We start from the raw sequence: 4888 nt of genomic DNA on the forward strand, positions 1-4888 counted from the left end.
CTAGTTTGGCAGAGAAAGCAACAAGAATTAAGCACCTAAAGGTTTGGTGGTTAAGAAGGTTGCCAAACACGTAGTCTATACTGTCATAAAAGTTAGAATACTACTTCATTGTCATCCCTTCTTAATTGGTCTCGCCTATACGCGACATCAAAGAGAGAGATTTCCAAAACCAATTGGTTTTGACTTTAATATGAGTGATTAGACCCTCCAGTATGACTACCATGGGACGCATGGACATAGGAATAAGGAGCACAAACAACTAGAGAGAGGGTTGCCCCGTTAATCAAGGATAATATTTGAGGGAGTTCCTAAGTGAAAAATCAAAAAACCACTATGTGAAGAAGATTAAATACAACGAGCTACTGGAAAGTCAAGCCTACCCTACAAAATAATAAATTAAAGAAGGTTAAAAACACCTCGAGGACTACCCTGAAGAAGATACTTAGGTATTCTATTTTCCCTAATCTTATAGATATTTCTTTTTCCCTCCCTTGATATAACCCTCATTAGTAGCTTGACATGAAGCCTTACCCATGGCACAATGAGATACCATTGAAGACTAAAGACGTAAGGGGATAGGTAAGTTGTGATTTTCTTCTTTCCTTATTTAAGGCCCATAGTAAATAATAAGAGTCTAGAATCTTCATAAATTAGGCCAGGTATTTTATGGTAGGTCATTAGTTGATATGGTCAAGCCTAATTTTTGTTTTTCAAGTAAAGCTAAATATGGGAGCACTTGGCCCTTGGATCTCAAAGGATGCGTTCTACACTCTTTTTTTCTTTGACTAATTTTTATCCCAATTGGGTTTTTATGGAAAGGTTTTTAATTAGGTAAGCAACAAGCATATTAAGGACCAACAAGTGTCGATTTTTGGAAATGTAATATCCCGAGCGTTTGATAGTTGGAATATGATATAATAAGATTAAGTATTCCTATAAATGATCTCGGTGGATTTTTAGGACACGTATTTCAGAAGATAAATTCTTCCAAGAAATTGCATTTCTAGAAGAAGTCGCAATAGGTCAACGTGGAAGACCCTCTCTCATAGTACAAATTTTTCTCCAAGTCAAAATCTGGCCAAAATATCATTCGCTCAAAATTCGCCTTTCAGGGATCAAGTACGCATCACAGACTTGGGTTGGGTTTTCTATCCGAATTTAGTTTTTAAGTGGGGACACTTTAGATATTTCCATAAGTATTAGTTAATAAACCTGGATGTTTTTATGACCTAATTTGGCTCTATAAACTAACTTAAACCTCCAATTTCATTTATTCTACCACAATTCACCTATTCAAATAATTCTCTCTACAAAAGCTCTCAAAAACTCCATTGAAGATCATTAAGGAATTCTCTCAAGCTCTCTATTAAAACTCCCTAATTCTTCAAATTTCTTTGGTCTTCTCAATCAAGGTATGTGGGTATTTCATCCTAGGGTACTTTCACCCATGGATCCCAAAACATTCTCTAACATTCTCTACTTTTTAAATTAATTTAAGTATGTATTTTTATGGGTTTTATGATCTCTATTTAAATTACATGAATTATTATTCCAATTATGATTATGAATTTATTTTGATATAGATTGATGGTTATTGCATGGGCTTGAAGAGGTTTTTTATGAATTTTACTACATTAATCTTTAGGTTCATGATATGGATTATGGGTATTTTCAATCATACTTTTAATTGATGTTATTTTCATGAATTATGTATGCGTTGATACAAAGTATAAGATCATGCATGTTTTTAATCCGATTTCATAATTTCCAAATTAATTGATCTTGTATGCATGTTTCTACCCTAATTTCAAGTATAAGCTATGATCATAAATTTCAAGTATGCAAGCAAGTTTTATGAATGAGGGTTACTTAAGACCTTAATGATATTTCTATGAAAAGGATTCGTAATAATGGAAGGCTTACACCCACATTGCATTAATCACATGAAAATGAGCTATTCCTATGAACAAGTTTATGAAGTATGATTATGAAAGGCTTATGATTTATGACAAGTATGATTGATAATTATGATATGATATGTATTCCGTGGGATGTTGACTTAGCACCGAGAGAATTTTGAGGTGAGGGCTCGACCTAAGCCTTAGTAGCAACCTTTAGTATCTTAAACTACGTTGCCACTGTAGGTTTTCCAATATAGCCTAGCTAGTGGATCCGCATTAGAACTTAATGTTGAAAATGTTTGACGGAGTTTACCTTGGCAAGTAGCCTTCCCCCTTCTCGATGTGGGTATCGTCAGTGTAATGACCCTCCAGGTCATTTTTGAATTTAAGCATTTGTTCCATTATTTAGAGCGTTCCTATAGTGACCTCAAGTCATTTATTACTTGTTGGCACAGACTATTCAGTCACCTGGTCGTTCATTTGGATTTTAGGCCCGTTATCCTGTTTTGGACCTTTAATAGCCTGAAAAGTTGACTTCAGTCATAACTTTAGGAAAAAGATCTCATAATGGAATTTTAATGGTCCCATCAGCTCTGTAATAGCCAAATTAGGCGAATAGCATAGACATCATGAGTACTGAGGTAATCAAAATGAGTTTAGGACCATTTGACGCTTTTGCCTTTGAAATTTGGCCTATAGTTTACTTTGTTCAACATTCTTGAAAAATGCTCTTAGATAAAAATTCAAATAGTGCGGTTAGCTCCAAAATATCAAATGTTAGCTAAAACGATCCTTCGTTTGCTTTTTGAGGCTTCTGGTCTAATCTCGAGGCTCGTTGTGGATTTTGGTTCAAAATGACCCTTGGGTGTGGGACCCACTTTCAGTCTTAATGACCTCATATTAGAAATTTTGACTTCGCCATTGAGTCTAAAATATCGAATTTGGTGGGGTAGCATATTTCGTTTGCACGCATGGAATTTGATCGAATTCCAAGCACCTCTTTGGAATATTTGAGATTGAGAAAAGTGAGCTTTTTTCAGCTGATATATGGTGTATGGAAATTTTTTCTCCACAATCGCGGGCCCCTGGCCGTGTTGGCAGAGGTCCAGGAAGTTCTCTATATTCGCGGAGCCATGGCCACATTTGTAGAGGTGTGGGACTTTTGCCTCTACATTCGCAGGCCTCAGGCCTTATTCGCGGACCACTATGGCCGCGTTTGCAAAGGCCAAATCTTGATCTTTTAATAAAAAACCAAGTTTGAATTTTCAATATTTCTTCCAAACTTCAAACCTCGATATCTCATTCCATACAAGCTGAAATTAGGCGATTCAAAGGTATGGATTTAAGAGAATTTCATGGGGAATCTGTTGGTGAGCTCAGAATCTCAGTGGGAGGCGCTGTGTGAGGTAAAACTTCAAAATTAGCTACTGATTTAGTCATTTTCGAATTGATATTTTGTTGAATTTTTAGAGATTGTATCTTGACCATATGAAATCCATTTTTTAGTAATTTTTGAGGTTAAGTTATGGGAGTTTTCGCAAGGAACATCATGGTTTATTTTTTTTGGATTCGGCAAATTTTGTTTTTGAGTAATCGCCGATCAAAATTGTTGCCATTTTCATCTTTTTAGTCTGAATTTTGAGCATTTTGTAGCATGATCATCTTACATTATTTTTCCATCCCGAATTGTGCAGTAATTTTTTTCTTGAGCTTGGGGTGCTGTTTAGACCTATTTTTGGGGTCAATTTTAAATTTTTGGGTGCGACTCCCACATTGTCCGCTTTAGACCCCAAAGTTGGCCCGTCTTTAAATTCAATAATCTTAATGTCATAATGACTGTATTAAAGTTGTGAATTTATTTTTAATAGCGTGGCAGCATTCATAAACCACTCAGAAGGTAAAAAATCTAATTTTGTGAGTTGGAGCGCGCACGGTCGGCTTACAGGTAGGCTATGGTTTTCTGCTCGTGAGACTAAGCTTGTTTAGAAAATTGTATCTTGATTTGTATGAGTTTGGAGGGGTTGGGTATCGAGCATTCTAAATCCCTAGAATCCATGCCCTAGGTGTTATTTTTGGGAAATTATTGAACTATTTAAGCATGACTCCGGTGGTTGTTGTTATCATGCCCACGGTAAAGGCTGGGTAGCCAAGTGCCAGCGGATAACTGGTTATTTCTATCTTGTGATGAATGCTATGGCTGTGGTTATATGTTTGGAAGCATGTTTGGCCTTAGTCTAGGCTTAGACTAGTGATTGCCTTAGACTTGCGCAATTTTGGTGCTGTTGGGCCTTAGAACTTCTCCGATGTCATTTTGGATAGTTAGCTCCCTGTAGACTGATATAGCAGACTTTAGTCTGATAGTTTGAGCTTTATCTAGGCGGTAACAAAGCTTGTGATCTTACCTCCATAATGTCCTATTCTTATATCGGTCCTGTATTGCTTGGTTCTTGAATTTGGGAGTCTTCTTGATGATTCGGGTTATATTTAGTTTGGGCTGGAGTGGTGAAAGTCCGTCATCCAGCTTACATGTGTACGGCTCTTTAGCTATAGTTACTCGATCGAAGTCCATGGTCTAGCTTACTTGTGATCAGGTTCCCTAGCTACAATTATCTGGTCGAAGTCCGTGGTCTAGCTTACCCATGTTTCACCCTTGGCTACAATTACCCGGTTAAGGTCTATGGTCTAGCTTACTCGTGTTGACTCATTAGCTATAGATACCCGATAACGTCCATAGTCCACCTTACACGTGGTTAAATTTATGATTCCCTAATAAATATTTAGTTCAATGTCTCTATCTCTCAGCTTTGGGTTGAGGTATTAGAGTTTGGGAATAGTGCAGTTTAAGTCTAGGAAATGGTGACATTATTGGAATTCTTCTATTCTTGCAGCTGTCGGGCTTATAGGTGTCCGTGCAGGTGGTTACTCTTTACTTGTGCATAAACGTACCGGTCGAGTTTATGGGAGATCGGTGGATTTAGTTAGATTCT

Source organism: Solanum dulcamara, chromosome 12, assembly GCF_947179165.1.
Source record: "Solanum dulcamara chromosome 12, daSolDulc1.2, whole genome shotgun sequence".
NCBI classification, from domain to species: domain Eukaryota; kingdom Viridiplantae; phylum Streptophyta; class Magnoliopsida; order Solanales; family Solanaceae; genus Solanum; species Solanum dulcamara.